This window comes from Hordeum vulgare, chromosome 4H (genome assembly GCF_904849725.1).
Source record: "Hordeum vulgare subsp. vulgare chromosome 4H, MorexV3_pseudomolecules_assembly, whole genome shotgun sequence".
Classification (NCBI taxonomy): domain Eukaryota; kingdom Viridiplantae; phylum Streptophyta; class Magnoliopsida; order Poales; family Poaceae; genus Hordeum; species Hordeum vulgare.
Genome location: NC_058521.1, coordinates 344,067,783 through 344,093,892, shown reverse-complemented (window position 1 = coordinate 344,093,892; position 26,110 = coordinate 344,067,783).

Genomic DNA, 26,110 nt, shown 5'->3' with positions numbered 1-26,110 from the left:
GAACTGATCAAGGTCTCACACACCACAACCCATTTAACCTACAATAGAGAACTCCCAAACCTACGGTGAGATGACAAATATCTTAAGATGTATCAAGTGCGCTCAGTCGATGACGCATTCAATGGGGACTCCAAAGCGCTCAGCTATCAACACATTCACGTGATTTAAGTCCCGACAACTCAAGTGCGCTCAGTCATGGCGCATTCTCTAGGGACAATAGAGCGCTCAGCCATGGACGCATTCACTCGAGCAAAAGCCCCGAGCCTACAGATATAAACACTCACCACTTCCATAAAATACTAGGTACGAGTCCAAGTCTACCATAGCATATCCAAGCATACAATTAAACAATGGAACCAGGACACACACATGGCGACAAGCAATATAAGAATCACACCAAGCACATAACATATCATAACAGTGCATAGCAGACATATGGGATGAGCATAATCAAAAGTGCAAACTTGCCTTGAACGGTGCTGAAGTACTCTAACACTTAATTCTGATCGGCTTCACACTCCGGACAATCTATATATTCGAGGAAGGCATCGATAAATAAACCGTACTCACATATCATAAAAAATATGAGTAGGTATTTATTATCTACATGCTAGTGGGAGCACAATGCAAATATAATTAATTAAATTGGATGAACAGTTTGGAAGATATGGCCTTCGGTAGGTTTAAACTAAATCTGATCCAACTTTAATTTTAACTATTCCTAACCTGAAAACTATTGGTTCTATCATGTTCTACTGGTTAATAAGAGATGACAGGAAAAAGAATTTCCTGATTCGGAGCTACGAGTAAAAAGTTAAACATGTTTCAAAATTTGACCGAGAATCTGTGTGAGCTAAAACAGACTAAAAATTAGGGTTAAATTCGGTACTCTAGCAACTGCACGTGTTCGTCAGGATTGGCTGAATCGGATCGTGTGCACGTGCTCACAACGACCAACAGGGAGAAAAGGGTCAGTCTCGGCGTGGCTCCTCCGGTGGTGCTCCTCCATTGACTCTCCGACAACGGACTGCTCCGGGCTCTCGGCGAGATAAGGGTCAGACGGTGGACGCGGTTCTGCTGCACGGGTCTCGGTGGATCGGGGGAGAGAAAGAAATCAGAGCAGGTAAAATCGGGGTCCCTTGGGTACTCCCCTCGCGAGAAAAGAAGTCTTAGCCACTCGAGCGCTGAGCGATAGGAGTCCAGCTTGATGATGGAGATGCGAGGCGTGGGGTGGGGACCTCCTGTCGGTACATGAAGGCGTGGTGGCGATGGGGTCCAGCCCCTGGTGGCTTGTGCGAAGGAGGCGTCCTGGAGCACTACGCTGCTCGTGGGAGCTGCGCTCGGTCCCTACCAGCGGCTCGGTCGGCTAGAATGGCTTGCTAGCTTTTTTTAACAGCTCCGAAATAAAACACAAATAAAATACCAGAAAAAAATACTAAAATACAAAAAAATTATAGAGAAAAATATGCAACTAATATAAACTCTACTGGAACACTAGTTCCACATAATGCAAAATTTTAAAATGAGTTTTATGCAATAGGGCAAACAACGAGCATTGAAAAACTCGTCTAAAAATAGTTTTGGAGTTTATAAAATTTGCAAAACTATATCAACTGACTCCAAATAATATTCGAAACATATGAAATTTTTATTTGACTAGGAAGAAATCGTGTTATCTCCACTCCAATATAAATTGCCCTGAGTTGCATAATGAATAGAATATTCAGAAAATTCAAACATGCATAGAAATCAAGATGACAAAGAACGATCGTGTTAACATACCAAATCTGACAATTTGGAATGTTACATTCTGCTTCCATTGTCAACCTCGTTGAGATCATTTACTTGCAAGAATTCCAGGAAACAACACCACCTCGAAGGGTAAACATATACCCAATAGTGCGCTTTATCTCATCAGCATCAAACATCCAATTCGCATCACTATACCCCTCAAGCTCCGACGGGTATCCCGTATGGTGAAGTCCGTGGTTCATAATATCTTTTAGATAGTGCAAAATTCTTTCAACACCACCCCAATGAACAACGCCCGGATTGGCCACAAACCAACTCAGTTTGCTCACAGCAAATGTGATGTCAGACCTCATTGCGCATGCTATATAGATAAGTGAACCAACAATTTGAGAGTATCTCAATTGATCTTTAGCGGTGCATGTGAACTTTTGAACCAGAACACTAGGATCATATGGTGTTTGAGAAATTTTGTAGTCCGAATATCCAAAGCGATTCAAAATCTTCACAACATAGTTGGAATGCAGAAGTCTAGTCCTACCATCATCATCTCTCTGAAGCTTGATGTTCAAGATAACATCATCCACTCCAAGGTCCTTCATCTCAAAATTCTGAGAAAGAAAAGACTTAACCTCCTCAATCAGTTTGAGGTTGTTTTGAAATATCAGTATGTCATCAACATACAAGCACAATATAACTTCATTAACAACGAAGCTGATAGATGCCAGGGTTGTATTAAATTTCTCATACCATTGCTTAGGTGTTTGTCTGAGGCCATATAAAGATTTCAACAACATACACACCTTTCCTTCCTGACCATCTATCACAAAGCCATCTGGCTATTGCATATAAACTTCCTCGTCTACATCTTCATTCAGGAAAGATGTCTTAATGTCTGTTTGATGAACAAGAAGACAATATGAGGCTTCCAGAGAGACTAGAACTCGAATCGTGGTCAGTCCGGCCACAGGTGAATAAGTGTCAAAGAAATCTTCTTCTTCTTTTTCTCCATAGCCCTTGGCCACAAGCCTAGCATTGTACTTTGCAATTGTACCATCGGGCCTAAGCTTCCTTTTGAACACACACTGACATCCCAAAGGTTTGCAACTATAGACCGCATCTTTCTAGTAGTCAACATCTGGAGATGCAAAAGGTCCTGAAATAGAATTTGGATTATCATCCACGAGGTGCACGAGAAAATCATCACCAAATATCTTTGGAGTCCTTTGTCTCTTGCCCCTACGAAAGGTTTCCTCGTTATCCTCCTTAGGATTTTCATCATGTGTTTGTTCATAATTTTCCATAGGAATGGCAGACTCACAAGTCTCCTTGGATTCCTGTTTAGAAGTACTTTGTATATCTCTCATGGGAGAAATATCCTCAAAGAATGTATCATCCTTAGAGTGCATAATTGTACCTACCTTCACCCAGGTACCTCAGATTTCACGACTAGAAATCTAAAGACAACGCTATTCTTAGCGTAGCCCAAATTAACGCAGTCCATGGTCTTTCATCCAAGCTTACATTTTTTGGGGATTGGCACATTGACTTTCGCCAAGCAATCCCAAGTACATAAATAGGAGAGTGTTGTCCTTTGCTTCGACCACTCATCATATTGAGTGAACTCATTATAATTTATCAGAACCTTATTCAGGGCATGTCACGAAGTCAACATAGCCTGCCCTCATCATGCCTTGGATAAACCCGATGTATCTAACATGGTTTTAACCAAATTAGTTAGAGTACGATTTGTCCGTTTAGCAACCCCGTTTGACTGGGTTATTAGGGAGGCGTCTTGTCGTGAATAATGTCGTGTTCCACACAAAATGTATTGAACTCATTTGAGAAGTACTCTCCACAACTATCAGACCGGACTCGTTAATTTTCTTCTCAAGTTGGTTCTCAACTTCTGCATTATAGATTTTAAAGTAGTGTAGAGCTTCATATTTAGTACTCCCTCCGTCCCAAAATAAGAGACTCAAAAGTGACTCAAATTTACACTAATTTTAGTATAAAATTGAGTCATTTTTGAGTCACTTATTTCGGGACGGAGGAAGTATTTAACATGTACACATAGCAATAGTTAGTAGTATCATCTATAAATGTCATGAAGTATTTATTTCCACCTTTAGTCAACACACCATTCATCTCACACATAGATCAGAATGTATGGGTTCTAACGGCGCCAAGTGTCTCTCCTCCACAGCCTTGTCATGCTTGCGAGGTTGCTTTGCTTGCACACACGAATGGCACTTAGACCCTTTGGCAAAAGTGAAACTCAGGATTAAATTTAGTTTTGCTAGCCGCGTCATAACACCAAACTAATGTGTCAAATACAGGAATGCACAACTTCAGATTCATTAGCACTCGAATGAATATTGTTCACGACTTTATTACAAAAATCTGCAAAGGAACAGACCCCTCATTCATAACCTTCTCGAACGAAAAGTCCATAGCTTGTGACAACTTATTTATTAGACGCGAAAGCCAACTTAAACCCTTCTCTACATAGAAGAGAACCACTAATGAGGTTCTTCTCGATGGCGGGGACATGCTGCACGTTCTTCAGCTGCACAATCTTTCTCGAAGTAAACTTCAGATCGACGTTCCAGCACCAAGAAAAAATGCACTCACACCATTCCCCATCAATACGGACATGCGCCCTGTGAGATGGAAAGAAGAGAACAATGAGATGTCAGCACACACATGAATATTTGCACCTGTGTCCACCCACCAATCTGTAGAATGACAAACCGAAAATATAGTAAATAAATTACCGTACCCACATCCACCACTTTCATTGTTGCTCACAATCGTATTAGCAGACTTGTTGTCCTGCCATGGCTTCTTGTACTTGTTTGGGCACTTGTCGAACCAATGTTCCTCCGAACCACAAGTGAAGCACACATCTCCTATCTTGTTATTCTTGAAGGCCTTTTCCCTTTTTCTTGAAGTCGGTATTCTGTTGGAGAAAATTATTTCCCTTGGGCTTGCGGGAATTGAAGTTCCTCTGATGTACCATGTTGGCAACATAAGGACATGCGACCGATTTTCCATGCGAGTCCTTAGCTCTCGAGTTCTGCAGAACACTTTGATGGCCGATGACATCCTCTATTGAGAATTCACGCCTGTGATGTTTCATGGTGACAAAAAAATTTCATCCATAAATTAGGGAGCTTAGGGATTATGCTCCCCACGACAAATTTGCCCGGTAGATCGCACTTAAGAACCTCAAGGTCTGTAGCAATGCATATTATCTAATGAGCTTGTTCTAACACAGAATGGTTCTCAATGATTTTGTAATCATGAAACTGCTTCATAACATACATCTCACTCCCACCATCGGTGGACTCCCACAAGTCCTTGCCATCCCGCACATGTAAATATGCCTCAACCAGGTCATCTCCAATCACGCTCATAACTGCTCCAAGAAAGTAGACTCTTGCCTCCGTGAACGCCTTCTCCGATTCACTAGTGATCGTTCCCGTAGGAGTAACACCAGCTACCCAGAACAAATTCACAATCGTGAGCCATAGGGTGCTTTTGGTCTACCAACGCATAAAAATAAGTATCGGTAAACTTATCTGGTTTCGGTGCAGCAGAAAAACCACTACTCAAAAAATTCTTACACAAATTAGGTTTCTGGATTGTTGAATAAATAGGGAACTTTCCGATTAGATTAATCCACGAAATAATCACTATGATGGCATTGACTAGATTACTTCTTTTCAATTAGATTAATCCATGAAATAATCACTATAATGGCATTGACTAAATTATTGACACACATATAGTACAAACAGCTACGCATATAGATAAAGACTAAAATAGAGAGGAGCGGGGTAAATGAATTATACCCTCCAATCAGCGAGCTGTCCGCAACAGTAGAAGTGGCGACGGTAGTATCCTAGGCCGCCTTCTTGTTAGCTTTGACATTCTCTCAAGCGAGACGGTCGACGCCGGCTGGTGAAGACATGTGAATGACGAAGGTGGCACAGACATAGATGAAGCAAACAAATAGAGGCAAGATGTCTAGTAGTCGCTCCCCAAAAACCTAATCGCCCCTCTCCCGTACAAGATCCTGATAGGCGGGGTTTCGGAGGCCTACTCTCCTCTCAACCGTGTACGCGGTGAATGGGATGGCGTCGCTTGCGGCAGCAACAACAATAGGAACAAACGCGTGGAGCAGATGTGATCTTTTCGCGACGTCTAGGGTTTCTAGGTGCCTCGCTTATGTAGGCAAAGTCGGATGGCGAGACGTAGGTTGGATCTGCGTCCGAGTCATTAACAGCCCATGATCCGATGTCTCAGATCGTGGTACGTCCGACAAAAATAAGCGTGTAGGTATTAACTTGGCTTTGCTCATTCCCGCAACGCGCGGCGCGCCATGACGAGGCGTTGCGAGGCGGGCGACGGAGGAGGAGTGTGCGAGGGCCTCTTCCCTTCTCATGCTCCAATAGCATGGAGAAAACAGACCCTTATAATGGAGGTCCAACTCCTTATCTAGTAGCAAGGTGGGACTAAACTTTCCATCACCTCTTGTCATGCCACTACCTACATGGGCCCTTACATAATTTTGTGAAATTGTCTTATGGGCCCTAAGTCCATCTCATATTTCAACAAGACATAGACATATAACTGGTTAAAATTATGTATTCAGTCTCTTCGTTCAGCATATATCTCACCGGGATCATATCATATCAATAAAACAAAAATCCATTTTGCTTCCTGTTAACACCAGATTTGGGAATGGTAAAACAATTGATTAAGATGGTCTAAAATGGAGAAGTTGTTGATACGATAATTTTTGTATCATCAAAATGAGAAAATATCATGATTAAGTCATCACCATGCGATCTCACATAAAGGGTCAAAACTATGCTTGAAATACTAACACTTTATATTCAGAGTATTACTCGGCCGATTACACCTTCAAGACAACCTCATATGAGAGAATGTTCTACATGGATTGCCTTCGTCTCATCAAATCAATTGATTCTGATATAAAATTCATCTCAAATCGAGTTCGTATGCAAAAGTTAGAGGCGACACACAACTGACCGGATGTGATTGAAAAAGTGACGCGAGTACCAGACAACTACATAACACTAGTGGAAAACGGGCCTTTGGCCTGGACCCTTTAGTCCCGGCCTCCGTCTGGGCCGGGACTAAAGGCCCGGCCACGTCACCCAAAATCTCAATGCCTCCCACGAGGCTTTGGTCCCGGCCCGTAAGGAGCCTTTAGTCCCGGTTTGTGTCTCAAACCGGGACTAAAGGGCTACGCGGTGTGCAGCCCGCATGTGCGCCACCTTTAGTCCCGGTTTCTGTCTCAAACCGGGACTAAAGTCCTCTGCCTATATATATTGGCCACAGCCCCCCTCTCCCCTCTTCCTTGCATTTTTCTTGGATGGAAGAGTGTGGGTGTGTGCTAGCTCTCCATATTTCTTGGATGCACTAGAGGTGTTTGTTGAAATGTGTGTTAGAGCGATGCCGCTTCAGTTCACCGAACATAACTACGATATGAGATGCCCGAGCCACGCTTAAACCTCTTCCTCTTTATTTCTACTTATTCTAAAAGGTTAGCAACTATATTTCCTCGTTTAGACCTTGCAGTACTAATTTTTAGGATCGTGATTGTATTTGATATACTGTCGTATAACGCAGATGAGCCATCCATGGATGTACGGTGATCGACGCACAGCCGCTTACAGAGAAGGCGTGCATTCTTTTCGAGATGCAGCCGATGCGAACAAGCATGGTGGTGGCTATATGTTTTGTCCATGTGTTGAATGTCAGAATGAGAAGGATTACACTTCCTCAAGAGTCATTCAGAGCCACCTGCTTCGGTCCGGTTTTATGTCGGGCTATAATGTTTGGACCAAGCATGGAGAAAGAGGGGTTATGATGGAAGACGACGATGAAGAAGAAGAGAACGATGATGAAAACTACCGATCTATTTTCCCTGAGTATGCTGATGCCGCGATGGAAGACAATGAAGAAGAAGATCAGGATGAAGAACGGGAACCAGATGAGCCCGCTGATGATCTTGGCCGGGTCATTTCTGATGCACGTCGAGGTTGCGACACAGAAACGGAGAGGTTGCAGTTCGAGCAGATGTTACAGGACCACAATAAATTGTTGTACCCAACTTGTGAAGATGGCCAGAAGAAGCTGGGTAGCACACTGGAATTGCTGAAGTGGAAGGCAGAGACAGGTGTGGCTGACTCGTCATTCGAAAAGTTGCTGGTACTGATGAAGAAGATGCTTTCAAGAAAGAACGAATTGCCCGCCAGCACGTACGAAGCAAAGAAGCTTGTCTGCCCTCTAGGATTAGACGTGTAGAAGATACGTGCATGCCCTAATGACTGCATCCTCTACGACGGTGAGAAGTACGAGAATATGGATAAATGCCCGGTATGCACTGCATTGCGGTATAAGATCAGAAAAGATGACCCTGGTGATATTGAGGGCGAGCCACCCACGAAGAGGGTTCCTGCCAAGGTGATGTGGTATGCTCCTATAATACCACGGTTGAAACGTCTGTTCAGAAATAAAGATCATGCGAAGTTGTTGCGATCGCACATGGAAGATCATATGAAAGACGATAAGTTGAGGCACACCGCTGATGGTCGGCAGTGGAGAAAAATCGAGAGAGAGTTCCCGAGATTTGGAGGTGACGCAAGGAACTTATGGTTTGGTCTGAGTACAGATTGCATGAATCCTTTTGGGGAGCAGAGTTGCAGTCACAGCACCTGGCCCGTTACTCTATGTATCTAGAACCTTCCTCCTTGGTTGTGCATGAAGCGGAAGTTCATTATGATGCCAGTGCTTATCCAAGGTCCAAAGCAACCAGGCAACGATATTGGTGTGTACCTAAGGCCATTAGTTGATGAACTTTTACAGCTGTGGGCCGAACCAGGTGTACGTGTGTGGGACGAGCACAAACAAGAGGAATTTGACCTTCGAGCGTTGCTTTTCGTAACCATCAATGATTGGCCTGCCCTTAGTAACATTTCAGGATAGTCAAACAAGGGATACAATGCATGCATGCACTGTTTGGATCAGACAGAAAGTATATATCTCGACAAATGTAGGAAGAATGTGTACCCGTACAATCGTCGTTTTCTTCCGCCCAAGCATCCCTTAAAGAAAAAAGGCAAGCATTTCAATGGCAAGGCAGAACCCCGGGGGAAGCCTGTCATCCGTACTAGTGCTGAAGTATTTGATATGGTCAAAGATTTAAAAGTAATCTTTCGAAAGGGTCTTGGCATCCAACCTGTTCCTAACGACCCTGATAAGCGCGTACCCATGTGGAAGAAGAAATCTATATTTTGGGAGCTACCCTACTGGGAAGTCCATGAGGTCCACTCGGCAATCGACGTGATGCACCTGACGAAGAATCTCTGCGTGAATATTCTAGGCTTCCTGGGCTTTCTGCGTGATAGATACACCGGAAGCACGGGAGGACCAGGAACGTCATAAAGGAAGAGATGGCATGCATCCAGGGCAGTTTCAAGGGCGTGCCAGCTACGCTCTTACTAAGGAAGAGAAGGAAATCTTCTTTCAAGTCCTTTTCAGTATAAAGGTCCCGACTGGCTTCTCGTCGAATATAAAGGGAATCGTAAATATGAAAGACAAAAAATTCCAAAACCTAAAGTCTCATGAATGCCACGTGCTTATGACGCAATTGCTTCCATTTGCATTGAGGGGAATTCTACTGGAAAATGTTCGCCTGGCAATTGTGAAGGTATGTGCATTCCTCAATGCAATTTCTCAGAAGGTAATCGACCGAGAAAGTCTATCAGGGTTACAGATTGATGTGGTCCAATGTCTGGTCAGCTTTGAGTTCTTGTTCCCGCCATCCTTCTTCAATATAATGACACACCTCCTAGTTTCTACACAATATGTTCCCCTTCGAGAGGTTCATGGGAGTCTTAAAGAAATTTGTTCGTAACGGTGCTAGGCCAGAAGGAAGCATCTCCAAGGGCTATGGAACAGAGGAGGTCATTGAGTTTTGTGTGGACTTTCTTCCTGACCTTAAGCCGATTGGTGTTCCTGAATCTCGGTATGAGGGTAGGCTGACAGGAAAAGGCACACTAGGAAGGAAAGCAAAAGTATGTATGGACGGGTATTCTTTCTCTCAAGCACACTACACAGTTCTACACAATTCCACCGTGGTGGCTCCGTATATCGTGAGACACAAGAATATTCTATGCTCCGAAAACCCGGGGAAGGCTGACTCTTGGATTAAAGGGGAACACGAGAACTCTTTCGGCAGTTGGTTGCAGACACATTTCATGAATGATGACACCGTTGGAGATCAGCTGTACTGTTTAGCCAGGCCACCATCTTCGACTATATGTACTTTCCAAGGGTATGAGATAAATGGGAATACATTTCACACGGTTGCCCAAGATAAAAAGAGCACCAACCAAAATAGTGGTGTCCGCTTTGATGCAACAGACGAGAATGGGCACTGTTTGGAAACATATTACGGGTACATAGAGGAGATATGGGAACTTGAGTATGGACCTACTTTTAAGATCCCTTTGTTTCGGTGCAAATGGGTGAAGCTGACAGGAGGCGGGGTAGTTGTAGACCAAAAGTACGGCATGACAACAGTGGATCTCAACAATCTTGCGTACATGGACGAACCATTTGTCCTAGCCAATGATGTCGCTCAGGTTTTCTATGTGAAGGACATGTCTACAAAAACGAGAAAAAGAAATCAACAAAAGAAGAAATCAACAAAAGTTCTTTCAGGGAAAAGAAGCATCGTGGGAGTATATGACAAGACACACATGTCAGTAGATTATAATAAGTTTCATGAAGTTCCGCCCTTCGAAGTGAAAACTGACCCAAGCATCCTACTGAATGATGAAGATTCTCCATGGCTACGACCCAGAAGAAAACAGAAATAATAGCTAGGAATATTGGTAAAATAATGTAATAATGTATTAAACCTTATATGTAATGCATGTATGGAATGTACTAAACCTTCTAGTTTTGAATTATTTATTCAATTTCAAACACTTTTCATTATCATAGTTTTGTCAAATTCTCAAACTTCGAGAGAGATTGTCCATTTTGTACACGAAGTGCATCCAGTTTTTGTCGTAGCCCTCTCAACTTTTTAACACATGCTATGTGGGTGAAATGATGATAGCATGCCAACTTTCAGCATTTTCAGAGTTCATTTGTAGTGCTTTTCAATTTTAGGGTCAACTGGCCTAAAAAAACAAAAGTAAATGCACGAAAAATACCAAATTAAGTCAGAAATTGTTGAAAATTTCTGATGTGCCTTTGAATGGTGCATTTTAAACACACAAAAAGTACGGAGTTCAAATAAGTTCAAAAAATTAAATCCCTTTGTAATAGATGAGTTCTCGTTCGAAACCCTCATACTTCGAGAGAGATTGTCTGTTTTGTACACGAAGTGCATCCAGTTTTTGTCGTAACCCTCTCCACTTTTTAGCACATGCTTTGTGGGTGAAATGATGATACCATGCCAACTTTCAACATTTTCAGAGTTCATTTGTAGTGTTTTTCAATTTTAGGGTCAACTAGCTCAAAACAAATATGTAAATGCACGAAAAATACCAAATGAAGTCAGAAATTGTTTAAATTTTGGGATGTGCCTTTGAATGGTGCATTTTGAACACACAAAAAGTATGGAGTTTAAATAAGTTCAAAAAAATGAAATCCCTTTGTAAGAGATGAGTTCTCGTTTGAAACCGTGATACTTCTAGATAGTTGTCCGTTTTGTACACGGAGTGCATCCAGTTTTTGTCGTAGCCCTGTCAACTTTTTAACACACGCTATGTGGGTGAAATGATGAAAGCATGCCAACTTTCAACATTTTCAGAGTTCATTTGTAGTGTTTTTCAATTTTAGGGTCAACTAGCCCAAAAAAACAAAAGTAAATGCACGAAAAATACCAAATTGAGTCAGAAATTGTTGAAATTTTTTGATGTGCCTTTGAATGGTGCATTTTAAACACACAAAAAGTATGGAGCTCAAATAAGTTGAAAAATGAAATCCCTTTGTAACAGATGAGTTCTCGTTCGAAACCTTGATACTTCGAGAGAGATTGTCTGTTTTGTACACGAAGTGCATCCAATTTTTGTCGTAACCCTCTCCAGTTTTTAGCACATGCTATGTGGGTGAAATGATGATACCATGCCAACTTTCAACATTTTCAGAGTTCATTTGTAGTGCTTTTCAATTTTAGGGTCAACTAGCTCAAAAAAATAAGTAAATGCACGAAAAATACCAAATGAAGTCAGAAATTGTTGAAATTTTGTGACGTGCCTTTGAATGGTGCATTTTGAACACACAAAAAGTATGGAGTTCAAATAAGTTCAAAAAAATGAAATCCCTTTGTAAGAGATGAGTTCTCGTTGGAAACCCTGATACTTTGAGAGAGATTGTCCGTTTTGTACACGAAGTGCATCCAGTTTTTGTCGTAGCCCTCTCAACTTTTTAACACATGCTATGTCGGTGAAATGATGATAGCATGCCAACTTTCAACATTTTCAGAGTTCATTTGTAGTGCTTTTCAATTTTAGGGTCAACTAGATCAAAAAAATAAGTAAATGCACGAAATATACCAAATGAAGTGAGAAATTGTTGAAATTTTGTGATGTGCCTTTGAATGGTGCATTTTGAACACACAAAAAGTATGGAGTTCAAATAAGTTCAAAAAAATGAAATCCCTTTGGAAGAGATGAGTTCTCGTTCAAAACCCTTATACTTCGAGAGAGATTGTCCGTTTTGTACACGAAGTGCATCCAGTTTTTGTCGTAGCCCTCTCATCTTTTTAACACACGCTATGTGGGTGAAATGATGATAGCATGCCAACGTTCAACATTTTCAGAGTTCATTTGTAGTGCTTTTCAATTTCAGGGTCAACTAGCCCAAAAAACAAAAGTAAATGCACTAAGAATACCAATTGTTGAAAATTTGTGATGTGCCTTTGAATGGTGCGTTTTAAACAAACAAAAAGTATGGAGTTCAAGTAAGTTCAAAAAATGAAATCCCTTTGTAATAGATGAGTTCTAGTTCGAAACCCACAAACTTCGAGAGAGATTGTCTATTTTGTACACGAAGTGCATCCAGTTTTTGTCGTAACCCTCTCCAATTTTTAACACATGCTATGTGGGCTAAATGATGATACCATGCCAACTTTCAACATTTTCAGAGTTCATTTGTAGTGCTTTTCAATTTTAGGGTCAACTAGCTCAAAAAATATAAGTAAATGCACGAAAAATACCAAATGAAGTCAGAAATTGTTGAAATTTTGTGATGTGCCTTTGAATGGTGCATTTTGAACACATAAAAAGTATGGAGTTCAAAAAAATGAAATCCCTTTGTAAGAGATGAGTTCTCGTTCGAAACCCTGATACTTCAAGAGAGATTGTCCGTTTTGTACACGAAGTGCATCCAGTTTTTGTCGTAGCCCTCTCAACTTTTTAACACATGCTATGTGGGTGAAATGATGATAGCATGCCAACGTTCAACATTTTTAGAGTTCATTTGTAGTGCTTTTCAATTTCAGGGTCAACTAGCCCGAAAAAACAAAAGTAAAGCCACGAAGAATACCAAATTAAGTCAGAAATTGTTGAAAATTTGTGATGTGCCTTTGAATGGTGCATTTTAAACACACTAAAAGTATGGAGTTCAAATAAGTTCAAAAAATGAAATCCCTTTGTAAGAGATGAGTTCTTGTTCGAAACGCTGATACTTCGAGAGAGATTGTCCGTTTTGTACATGAAGTGCATCTAGTTTTTGTCGTAGCCCTCTCAACTTTTTAACACATGCTATGTGGGTGAAATGATGATAGCATGCCAACTTTCAACATTTTTAGAGTTCATTTCAAACACTTTTCAATTTTAGGGTCAACTAGCTCAAAAAAATTAAGTAAATGCACGAAAAATACCAAATAATAGTTTGGATAGTCAAAATAGTTAATTTTGAAAATAGAAAATAGTTTTGAATTATTTATTTAATTTCAAACACTTTTCATTATCATAGTTTTGTCAAATTCTCAAATATGCAAAAACAATTTTAATAAAAATAGTTTTTTATTGAAAATAACAAAATACTTAATAGTTTGGATAGTCAAAATAATTAATTTTGAAAATAGAAAATAGTTTTGAATTATTTATTCAATTTCAAACACTTTTCATTATCATAGTTTTGTCAAATTCTCAAATATGCAAAAAGAACTTTAATAAACATAGTTTTTAATTGAAAATAACAAAAGAGTTAATAGTTTGGATAGTCAAAATAATTAATTTTGAAAATAGAAAATAGTTTTTAATTATTTATTCAATTTCAAACACTTTTCATTTTCATAGTTTTGTCAAATTCTCAAATATGCAAAAATAATTTAAATAAACAAAGAATTATAAAAAATAAATAAAGCAAAGAACAAAACAAAAATAATGGAAAAAATTGAAACTATCTGAGAATTTATAGAGAAAATTCAACCTAAATTCAAAGTGACCTCACTTTGAATTCAGGTTGAATTTTCTCCATAATTTCTAATATAGTTTCAATTTTTAAATTTAGAGTCGGTTTAGGACCGTAAGCTTGCTTTAGAGAGGAGCTCGACACGGTTGGGACAACGGGGCTTATAAACCAGTGGCGGCTCCTCTCGACAAGCGAGGTGGGACTAAACTTTGGAATGCCGCCAGCCCAAGCCTTTAGTCCCGGTTCGTGGCACGAACCGGGACTAAAGACCACCTTTAGTCCCGGGTGGAGCCACGACCCAGGACTAAAGCCCCTCGCCTGCCGCCTGCCAAAAAGGGGTCTTTAGCCCCGGGTCGTGGCTAGACCCAGGACTAAAGGGGTCTTTAGTCCCGGCTCGAGCCCCGACCCGGGACTAAAGGCCCATGATTCCCGCCTTTTGGTCTACCGAAAAAGGGTCTTCAGTCTCGGGTCGTGGCTCCACCCGGGACTAAAGGGTGTCTTTAGTCCCGGTTCGAGCCCCGAACCGGGACTAAAGATCCTACTATATATACGGCCCCGACGAAAATCCAAATCCAAACGCCATTTCGTTCTCTTGTTCCTCTCGCTCGCCTCTCCTGCCGAGCGCGGCACCGGACGAACTGCTCGACGCCGCCAGGCTGCCCGCCGTCGCCATTGCCCTGCCGTCCTCCTCGCCGTCGCCCTGCCGTCCTCCTCGCCGGCGCCGGACCTCCTCGCGCGCCCTTGTCCCCGTCACCGACGCCCTGCCGTCCTGCTCGCCGGCGCCCTCCCACTCCGGTAAGCCCCCCGCCCCCTCCTCCCCATGCCAAACATGTACGAAGGACGAGCCGCCGGCTCCCTCCGGCGGGGACGCCACCTCCACCGTCGTGCCAGTGAGGAGGAGAAGAAGAGAAGAAAAAGGAGAATAAAAGAAGAAAAAGGAGAAGAAAAGAAGAAAAGATTTTTTTTTGTCATTTAATTCCTATTGTCATTAGGTTTGTGCTAGATTATTAGGGTTACTAATATTTAGAATTTGGTTAGGGTTACAAGAAGAAGAAAGATGAACAAAAATAAGAAAATAAGATTAGGAAAAAGGAAAATACGAAGAGGAGGAGAAGAAAAGAAGAAAAAGGAGAATAAGAAGAGGAGGAGAGGAGAAGAAGAGGAAAAATAGAAGAAGAGGAGAAGTAGAAGAAGAGAAGTTGAAGAAAAATAGGAGAAGAAGAAGCGGAGAAGAAAATAAGAAAGAAGAAGAAGAAGAAGACATTTCTACGTATATAGATGCTTAATTAGTGTTTTTTAGATTATGGCTTAATTTTGCTATTGTATATGCTTAAGTGTTATTTGTAGAATATTTGGTGAATTTAGGGTTAGTTAGGTTAGTGTTAAATAGGTTATTTGGGTTATTTTTGTGTTATTTAAAGTTGTGTTATTAGGGCTAGGTAGTTAGTGTTAATTAATATATAGTTGAACTAGTTGATTTAATAAAACTACTTTATTTTATTATATATACAATGAGTTTATTTTTATCAAGAAAATTAATAGAACTAGTTAATTTTTTAGTTCATTTTACGATGCCTATCCCGCATCCTCGTCGTCGACTTGGCGGAGGACACCTGCTTGATCAGAGGGGCCATGTCCGGGACTGGGCTCCGCCCGGCTCGTATTGGGAGGTGCTACCTTCCGGGAGCGTAGGTTGGTGAGGAGCCAGCCCGTTGTTGACCCGATCCTTGTTTGGTGGCGGTCGCGTGGGCCAGTGACGGTGCCGAGGCTTCCGGACACCGCGGAGGTGGTACGTCACCAAGTCAGCGAGGAGGATGAGCACGTCCGTCGCTACATGGTTGCGTTGGAGGGTAGGTTCGACCATACCTGGCAGGTTCTTCAGGTTTCTCACTGGAGCTATGATCCTGTGATGGTTCCTTCTCTTTGGGTGTCCGCAGCCCGCGACGATACCCGTCAGGCGCTACGGTTCTAGCCGTATTAGTGATGCTATATGTATGATAGTATTCGAGGAGTATTAGTGATAATATTCGACGATGTACGGACACAAGAGATGATGTAGTTTTGCTTATAGTTGAATGCATGCTAATTTGAATACTACTTTATTTTACGATTTGGTTTTGCTTATTGAATACTCAAATTCGAAAAGTACTCCTACTTTGAATACTATGCAGAAATGTAGGAGTCCCGGGTGGAGCCACGACCCGGGACTAAAGTTGTTTTGGAACGGAGTTCCTGATAGAATAATTCTTTTTTGGTACAAAGTTCAACAAAGTCCTTTGACACTAGACAATGTGACATATAGAAGGGTAGATGAGATCAGGAAAAATAGGATCATTTTCTACACATCTAGAATGTCGCCATTTTGTTAAATCCTTAAAGGTTAAGAGAATCCGTTAGACATATTTTAGAGTTTAGGTTCTAGCCAAGACCCGGGACTAAAGGTCCTCCTATATAAAACGACACTTCGAAGTTTCCAACCCCTCTTATATAGTTTGTTAGTTTATTAGTTAATCAAATGAACGTTTTTTGCAGAACTATGGATCCACATATCAGGAACCTCGAAGAGGAAGAACTTCTCGAAGATATAATCAAAGACGGCCCCGACGTTGAACCAGCTGAATCTCCGTCGTCATATCTAAACCCCTCCGGATATGGAATGGAGGTCGACCGACACGAAGATGAAGCCGATGGGGCAGGAGATAGGTCCAATGACGGAGAAGGTGATAGCTCCACTGATGCGAAAGCCGGTGGAGAAATAATAAAGTCCGGCGAGGTATACATATGAAGTTCGACAATCACTTGTAATATGTGAAAAATATTGGAGATAGCTCTATATTGTATACATATACATTCATTTGACGAATGTTTCTCCCTCTTAGGCCTCCACATCGAGCAAAGCTACGAAACGAGGCCCGACTAAAAAGTTGGATGCACGGACGGATTACACCTTTGAGGTGATATTGCCTACGGGCGAACCCAAGCTTCCTAAGAATGCTGCTGACACATTCAAGAAGCAATGCGGAGTTCTCGTTAGGGATCACGTCCCGATCAGCGTTCGGGAGTGGAACAAGCGCAAAGGGGCAGCCAATAGTGACTATGTCGCCGAAAGGTACAAAGATAATCTTTGGAATGATCTCATTTCAACCTCCCAGAATGTGAGAATGAAGACGCCGCAAAAAAACTGAGGGCCAAAGTCAAGCAGTGGACTGTAAAGAAGATGACCGAACTATTCCGTAGCTGGAAGAAGAAGCTATGGAAAAACTATCGGAAGACAAAGAAAGTGCCAGTATTCGAGGGGTATCTAGCCAAGCAGGCGAATCACTGGAAGGCATTTCAAGAGTACAAGGAGTCAGAAGATGCCAAGGCATTATCAGAAAAGAACAAGAAAAATTACGACAAAAAGAAATATCACCACACGCTGAGGCTAGGGGCTATGAGACTGCCATCCCAAAGTGGGATAAGAAAGAGCAAAGATCTGCTAGCTAAAGGCATCATACCTGAACCACTCCGTGATGAGTGGGAATTGAGAGCAAGAAATTGGATCCTTGGGCATGGTGGTCGTACGACGAAGAAACAGGGGACCTCATGTGCAGTGACGGTCTTAGGATACCCAGGGAGAATTGGAAAAAGATAGTGAAAGAAATTAAGGAGGGAAAAAGACAGTTGACTGCAGATACAGAGAAAGATTTGCTCACACTGGTCCTCGGCAATAACGAACATGGAGGACGAACGCGAGGCTTCGGTCCTTCTTACCCGTGGTGGCTTGGGTTTGCCAGAGACCAAGACACTTACAGAAGCCGAGCGAGAGCAAAGAAGCGATAGCAGGATGAGGAGAATGACAAGTTCAACCAGTTGCTTGCCAGGATTAACGAGCAATAGAAGCAGATTGATGAGCTTAGAGGAGTAGCGCTCCAGGAAGATCCTACACTCGATATTACCGGAGCCCCATCTAAGCGGAAAAGCAGCATGGCTGAATCTGAGGCCCCGCCCGACGATGCACGAAGAATGATAGAGGGCGGTCCCGGCTACCCCGTGGATGGAATCAAGGAGTCAACATCATGTGAACTCCATCAGAAATTCAAGAACATATCTATGAAGGTGGCCGTCGGACAAGCTTTACCTTCTGGCCCTGATGCACGCTGGCATGGTCGTGAGATTCCAGCTAGCTTTGCTAAAGTCGGGGTGGATGAAATCATGGCGGGGTTTCATGATATGGAGCTCGACATAGCTGGACCCGAAGATGAGAGGACACTCGGAGAAGTACTTGGTGGAGTCATCCTATGGGACAAGAACTACATCAAGCTTCCAGGCTCGGCCCCAAGGACAACACCGCCTTCGAGTCGTCGCAGGTCACCTACACCTCCATCACCTCCAAGCCCTCCACATGACGACGACCAGCACAACACGAGTCCATCTCGATCACCGCCGCCGGACTTGGGTCGTCCGTCTCCGCCGCCGCCCGCTCCGTATACTAAGCGGAAGCGTGCCAGCAAGAACGCTCCATCGATGATTTCTAAGCGATGGAGCTCCCCAAAGCGCGAACTGTCGCCCCTCCCAAAGGTACCTCATGCTAATCTTCCTATCAGACCTTATGATCGTACCGCCGAGGAAAACGCCAGGATAGCAAAGGAACATTATGATGCGTAGATGAAAAACAAGGAACCCGAGCCCCGCCCGGAATACACCGAGAAGCAAATAGCATATGCAAAATACTTCACGACCCTTCCATCACAGTATGACTTACACCATAAGCCTGATGACTATACACGCACATTGCAGAAGGAAGGGAAAAAGAGCAGATCACGTGCAAGTGCAAGTGGGAGCAAATCAAGTTCAACTACAAGCAAAAAAAGATCAGACGTTCCTCAGCTTGGAAAACAGGCCAAACAGTCGATCCCACCCCTCAGGGTGTTACCCGAGAATGTTCCCCCTCTGGTGCAGGGGCAAGATTTGGAATTAGCAAAAAAGTGGGCGGATGAATGGGGTATCCCAGTCGAAGACGTTCTGGCTTCCCAAGACGACATGTTACCCAAGGCTGTGGTAGCCCCTAAGCCACAGTTTGTCATGGGAGCGCCTTTGGTCCGCAAAGATGATCTCCCAACAAATATGCGTTACTTGCATACATGGTACTTAAGTGAATCAAAGAATGGGAGAACGATGATCGTGGCACGTGTCTCACGGGAGTACTACGGCCGCCCCGAAGAAATCCATATCGACTTTGATGAACTCTTCCAGATGTACAAGGCCGACGCCCTCGACAAATCGCTTATGAGTTGCTATTGTCTGTAAGTTTTTCAATTCGTTGTCTACATATAACTTGTTTAGTTATTTCAATTCATTGTCTACATATTACTTGTACTCTATTATGCAGAATGAAGATTCTGGAATGTGAAAGTGGGAACATCCTAAATATTGGGTTTATTGACCCAGATAAAATACAAATAGCGACGCTAACTGATAAACCCAAGGAGACGGAGGAAAACCTTCTAAGGTATCTAGCAGATCAAAATTTCTGTGACCACATACTATTTCCATACAACTTCAGGTGAGGGTCTTTACTCTATTGTGTCCATTCACTTATAAGTGTAATTGATAAGTTACTGACACACACACACACACACACACACACACACACACACACACACACACACACACACACATATATATATATATATATATATATATATATATATATATACAGCTACCATTGGATTCTGTTGGACATTCAAATTGATAAGGGAAGAGTTGATGCCTTCGACCCATTATCGAGACCCTTGGAACAGTTCCAAAGCCTGGAGGACATGCTCCAAGGGTAATTTCAATCATTCTTGTGCTCTATCGGTCTCTTTCGATGATTTTTTGATATATCAATTAATGAAAAACTTAGCAAATCATTTTCCTTGTCGGGCAGGGTTTGGAAGCGGTTCAAGTGCGTGACTCCCGGTATCAAGCATGAGAAGCTGACCTTTAGAGCGGCTTAGATAAGTAGTAGTATGATATACTTCTATTTTCAATACATTTATGATGCTAGATTATTATTTTGATTATATATATTATATTCTCGTAAAGTGCGACCAGCAGCCACGGGGGACGCATCTATGCGGATACTATGTTTGCGAGACCATTCGCACGTTTACGTCTGAGCACAAGGATCACATATACGACTAAGCAATGAACATTCACACCTCTATTTTTACCCGTCATTCTTTGTTATCATGATTGATATTCATATTCATCTCCTCTTCTTATATAGTACACGGCCATGAGGGAGAAGGTCCTACCAGAGCAACGCGCCTTTCTGAGGACGGAAGCTATAGATGACAAAGGACGATTTAGTGTAGCTAGGGGCCATTGCTGATGTTGGTCCATATAATCGAGTAGACGGGCTCTAGTCCCGATAATTCAGATCTCCATATAATTGTATATATATGCTCGCTTGTAAGATAAGTTAATATTATATATATATGCATAAACATGTATATTTAGAATTATATGAAAACTAATTCCCAAACATCAAACGAGGCATCACGTTAATCTCCCGAACACCTAAACCCTGAAACCCTAAAACCCTAAAATAAACAAAATCTGCAGAAACTCTTTAGTCCCGGTCCGTGTTAAGACCCGGGACTAAAGGGCCTGCCCCTGAGGGCGCTCCGAGGCGCTCACATGGAGCACCTTTGGTCCCAGCTTGGAACAGGGCCGGGACTAAAGGTTAGGCCTTTAGTCCCGGTTGGTGAACCGGGACTAAAGCCCCTTACGGGCCGGGACTATAGGCCCTGTCCCCACTAGTGTACGTAATGCCCAATGGGTCGCCCGAGCTATTGGACCCTCAAGAATGTCTTGAATGGAAAAAAGCATCAGCACAAGAAAGTTTCGCCTCATTTAGACGATCCATTCTGATACATAAATCGTCTCAATCCGAGGTCATATCAAATATCGAGAGACAAAACAAGGTGAGACAAAAGTTCCGGTCGTAAAATCCAAGTGAAAAACTTGTCACCCGAATGAAAAACATTTTGAGGAAGAGTTTGTCGGCCGAGAGAAAAGCCTCCAACCAAAAATCTTGCCATTGAAGAGGTTGTCGGTCTGAGTTAAAAGTGTGTCGGCAAAAATCTTGTCGGTGAAATCGAATGTTATAATTTTGACCAATCCAACCATAAGCTGAAGGACTTAAAGTACTATCAAATTTTGTACGACCGGCAAAGTGGCTACAAGAAATGGACACCTCAGTCAGCCACATGACTGAGTCTGACTAGAAGATAAAGATGACATCATGGATTATTGGAGATCGACTTATTTGGAGAAGTGATCAACATAAGGATTGTTTGCCTTGTAGAGCTGATCAATTTTGATATAAAACTAGTCTCAACCGAAGGTCATATGTAGATTTCACGGCCCACGCAAGGAACAAGACTGAAGTTTGGGCCAAATTCGGGTTGAAACCAAGTTAGACTAGACCTAGGACTATAGACGTTAATTGATCTAGTTTTATTGTAAGGAAAGTCTACATGAATCCTTCACTTGTACCGGAATTCCAGCCACCCCTTTTGTATGTTGGGGGCGATGGACGATTGAACAACATAACAAGGAAACATCAATATACTATTTTTCATCTTTGTTTTATCTCTCCATCGTTTTTCTCTCATTCTTCGATGTTCCTCATGTTTTGGAGCTGCGAATCCCAAGGCTCTAGGGGTGAGCGAATCGACCTAGGGCATCGAATAGCCGCCACACTCCCAGATGGGGTCCTTCCCAGGGATTTCGGGTTTTGGTTGTGCAAAATCGTTCGTCGGTCGTCTTGTGTATGACGCTGTTTTTCGAACCTCCTTCCATATGATCTACGGTGCATCACCCATGGTGACATGTTCGTGTGTCAACAACTCCCATGTACAGATGATTGCTCTATATGGACGGGACACACACTTCATGATGCTGGCCCAGGAAAGTATTCTTGATAGTATAGGGCACAAACTAATCCAACCATGGCCCATATCCATGAACACAAAGGTACATATGCCTCCCCGATGGACATGTATGATACCCTTCTAGACCACTATGTTGGAAGACCGTTTCCTCACCACGATCGGGTCTATCGTCAGCGCCACGATAGGATCCTCCTACCCGATCGGGAGAGCTCGCGCCTCCTCCTGCATGCGCGGCCACGACCAGCTCCACGTCCTGATCCTCTCCCTCTCTCTCGTTTCGGTTGTAACTAAACTTATCCCATGAACTATATATTGCAATCAGTGCGGATGAACGAACATACTCAGTTTTCATCCTCTATCTTGGTATCAGACGCCGACGTCGCTCGTTCCCCCGCGCTTCCGCCATGAGCTACCGACGTCCGCTCCGTCGCACTCTCTCCTCCGGTGACGCTGACGCCCCCTTCGCCCTGCCGCCCGTCGCCCCCGGACCCCAGCCCGCACCGGCTGCCGACCCTGTCGCGCCGCTGCCAGCCTCTCCCAACGCCCGTGTTCTCCAACGCGGTGCCGCTCCTGCTGTCCCACCGCTCCACCTCGCCCGCATCCCCGGCGACGCTCTTGCCCTCGCCCAGCAACCACCACCGCACAAGCCCGCCCCCGATACCGCCCTGCACCACACCAATATCACCTCCTACATCCCATTCAAGCTCAGCCTGGACGACAACAACTACTCCAAGTGGCGCCATCTCTTCTGGTTCGTTCTGTGCAAATTCCACGTCAAGGAACACGTCGTCGAGGAGACCGAGCCCCTTCACGAGGACCCGGGCTGGCACAACGACGACATCACGATCGTCCTTTGGATCTACGGCACCATCTCCGACGAGCTCTACGACATCATCCAGTCGCCGGAGAGCACGGCGTACCACCTCTGGAACCAGCTGGAGGTCTTCTTCCGCGACAACGCCGCCGGTCGTGCCATCCACATCGGCGCCGAGTTCCGCGCCATCGTGTAGGGCGACATGCCGGTGGCCCAGTACTGCCGTCGTCTGCAGCAACTAGCCAACGCCATGGCCGACGTGGGCGAGCCCGTCTCCGACCGCTCCCTCACCCTCCAGCTCGTCCGCGGTCTCAGGCGGCGGTGTCACGTCATGGCCACCCTTCTTCCCATGCAGCAGCCGTTTCCGACCTTCGTGCAGGCTCGCTCCCGTCTCCTGCTGGAAGAGATCGGCGTCCTCGAGCGCGAACGCGTCGCTGGCGCCTCCGCCCTCACCGTCGGCGGCTCCTCGTGTGGCTCGTCCTTCACCGATGCCCCGCCTTCTTCCCCGCATGACAAGGGCAAGGCACCCCTCTCCGGCGATCGCCAGCATGGCGGGCGCGGCAACGGCGCCCAGCAACCGTGGCTGGGCTACTTCGCCCCCTGGGCTTCCCCTGCTCCCTTGCCGCAGCAGTAGCGTTCCCATGGGCGCTAGCCAACTCGGCTGGTGTCCTCGGGCCTCGCCCTCCCGCTCCCCACCAGGCCTATCCCGTGGCGACCGGGCCACCGCCGACTGCGCCGACGTGTGACCTGCAGCAGGCGCTGATGACGCACTTCGCCAACCTCCAGATGCAGCCTCCGCTGACCAGCTCCAACTGGTTCATGGACACCAGTGCCACCTCTCACGTCGCCAGCTCCTCCGGTAACCTCACCAATCTTTCCTCCTCAGTGCCTTATACTCCTAGCATCACCGTTGGTAACGGCTCGTCCATTCCCGTTGTTGCCACCGGCTCTACCAAACTCCCTCCCTTTACCCTCAACGACATCTTAGTCTCCCCTGCCATTGTTAAGAATCTCATCTCCGTTCGTCGCTTTACTATTGATAATTGGTGCATTGTCTCTTTTGATCTGTTTGGTTTTTCGGTGAAGGACATGGTAACGGGGAAGGTCCTCCTGCGCTCCAGTAGCACCGGCGATCTCTACGCGTTCTTCCCAACCACTGGTGGCTCCCTGGCTCTCTTTGTATCGCGCTTCGGCGACCTCTGGCATCTCTGGCTGGGCCACCCTAGTCGTGCCTCCCTTTCCATTTTAGCTCACAACTTTTTAGACTCGTGTAATAACATACAAGGTTCCTCTGTTTGTGTATCTTGTAAGCTTGGCAAGCAACCACGATTACCATTCCCCTCCTCCACCTCGCGCACCACTGCTCCATTTCAAATTATACATTGTGATTTGTGGACATCACCCGTTTGGAGTTTTTCTGGTTTTCAATATTACCTCGTTGTGCTCGATGACTTCACACATTACTCTTGGGTTTTCCCGCTACGTAACAAGTCTGACACCGCCTCTACTCTCTTATGGTTCTTCTCTTATGTCCATACGAAATATAATCTCTCTGTTAAATGTGTGAAGTGTGACAATGGTGGAGAGTTTCTCTCCTTCCCCCTACGTGACTACCTCTCTTGCAACGGTGTTGTCCTCCGCCTCTCCTGCCCACATACCTCCCCTCAGAACGGCAAGGCCGAACGCCTTCTCCGCACCACGAATGACGTTCTCCGCACCTTACTCGTTCATGCCCACATGCCGTCCGAGTTTTGGGTTGAAGCTCTCCACACCGCAAACCATCTCATTAACCGGCGCCCCTGCTCCGTCGTCAACAACAACACCCCCTACTACCTCCTCCACAGCTCCCACCCCACCTACGACCACCTCCGCGTCTTCGGTTGCCTCTGCTTCCCCAACCTCACCACGCTCACGCCCCACAAACTCGCTCCCCGGTCTACCCCCTCCGTGCTTCTTGGCTACCCGCTCGAGCACAAGGGATATCGGTGCCTAGACCTTCGCACTCGTCGCGTCTACCTTTTCTCGCCACGTCACGTTTGACGAGTACAGCTTCCCCTTTGCAGAGCCTCCACCACGGCCACCGCCAGCAGCACCTGCCGCTCCGACGCCGCCGTCCCTCCTCACGCATCCGCTTCCTGCGTGCCCCGCTCCACGACGCCCGCCCTGCATGCGCCATGCACCGCCTCCACCCACCGGTCGCCCTGCATGCGCGACGCCCACCCAACCTCCCCCCGCGCGTGGCCCTCCTCCGTATCTTCCCCTGCACGGCACTCCGACGCCTCGCGCTACACCGTCATGCAGCGCTACACCGCCATGCAGCCCCCCAGCGTCGGCCTCTCCGCCCGTTACCACCCCACCCGCCGCGTCACCTCCTGGCACTGCTCCACCCCACCCACCTGACCCCATGCCTCCCCCATTGCCACTACCTCCCCGCGCTGTGCGCGTCCCTCCCACCACCAACCAGCACCCCCATGTGCACGCGTGGGAAGTCCGGCTACTTCCTGCCCAAGCAACACCTCTCTCTCTCTCTCCGTGTCCTCCACCATTAGCCCTATTCCCTCCTCTTACCGTGCCGCCCTTCGGGATCCGAACTGGGCCAACGCCATGCTAGACGAGTATAATGCATTGTTGCGGAATGGTACTTGGTCGTTGGTTTCCCGTCCTGCAGGTGCGAATGTGGTGACCGGCAAATGGATCTTTTGGCACAAGTTCAACCCCGACGGTACACTGTCTCGCTAGAAAGCGCGGTGGGTGCTCCGCGGCTTCACTCAGCAGGCCGGGGTTGACTACGGCGAGACTTTTAGTTCCGTGGTCAAACCCGCCACGATCCGGGTCTTCCTCAGCCTCGCCACCGGCAGCTCGTGGCCCATTCACCAACTCGACATCAAGAACTCGTTTCTTCACGGCCATCTCGCCGAGACGGTGTACAACACGCAGCCCTCCGGCTTCGTTGACTCCACGCAACCTGGGGACGTGTGTCGTCTTCATCGGTCGCTCTATGGGTTGAAGCAGGCACCCCGCGCTTGGTTCCGGCGGTTTACCACCTTCTTGGAGTCCCTTGGCTTCCTCGCCTCCAAGGCGGACTCCTCGCTCTTCTCCATCCACCGCGGCTCCGACACTGCCTATCTTCTCCTCTACGTCGACGACA